This window comes from Eimeria mitis, genomic scaffold, assembly GCF_000499745.2.
Source record: "Eimeria mitis Houghton genomic scaffold, Emh_scaff55, whole genome shotgun sequence".
Classification (NCBI taxonomy): domain Eukaryota; phylum Apicomplexa; class Conoidasida; order Eucoccidiorida; family Eimeriidae; genus Eimeria; species Eimeria mitis.
Window position 1 is genome coordinate 1,991 of NW_013573771.1, and position 1,139 is coordinate 3,129.

A 1,139-nucleotide genomic window follows, 5' to 3' on the forward strand; every position below is an offset into this window, starting at 1 on the left:
AGCACCCGGCACATGAGAAGAGTTCTCGCTTTAAAAGTAGAACAGTATTTCATCGGAAGTGAATATTGAAGGAGGTCGCTGCAGACTTGGGCTGTAGATACACAGAATTGAAGTAATTGTCTGTACTTCCATCACTTGCCTAGTTAATACGATCATCCGTACTAGTATGATAATCAGAACCAAACCAATATGCTCTGGTTTTAGAGGCGTTCCAGGCAGCCCAGTGGGAATTGTCAGGCGTAGAAGCTGCCCTCCCCCCACCCATCCCGCGCACATTTGTAGCTCAGATGAAGCCCCGGTGGCCCGACGCCAACAAGGAAACCGTGTTAGCAGGTCAATGCAGCTGGCTTGATACTGATAGTGTAAATGTTTGTTTCACTTCCTCCCCTGGGGTGAAATGCTCTAATAACACATGCACCCAAACAAGATGCGACGAGGCGCTAGCTCCACCGACCAAATAACGAATCGTGAAACCAAGAATTAGGGTTGTCTTCGTCACTACTCCTGCATCCCTTTGCCTTCTTTTAAGCAGCCCGTCCCCAGCAAACCGAACCCCCCGCTCCCGAGGGAACTGCCGAAATAAAGGCGCCTAGTCTCTAATGCGTTTGTTGTGTCATGTCTACTGATACTCAAGTTATCAGCAGATATATAGTAGGTCGCTCGTACCCATGAATATATCCCGTTCCTTCTGATCTCCCGAGCTACAGAATTTGGCAATTTGCATGAAAAACACAGCATCACAACATCGAACTGAAGAGAACCTACTGTGCGCCCCCTCTTCTCAATTTATATCTTTCTACACACTCCAGGCAAGCGTAAGATTGGTAGCAATCACACTTCAATATTCTGATTATCTTTGTCAACAGTTCCTCCTCCAATTAAGTGGGAAGAGTTGTTGGTCTCTGACTCGTGACCAAAGGCCAAATGCCATACGGAGTATCGACAAGCAAGACAAAAAAGTGCTGGATGGCCTGTTAACAGGCAGTTGAATCGGGTACAAATCCACCAACCATATCTGCATATGCATGGATATAAAAAATGGAGCAACGCAGATATACGAACACGGTCGCGTGCGCATTGAAATTTCTCACCTTTTGTAGATACTTCAACATACACCGCCAGAGAAAAGTATGTATGTT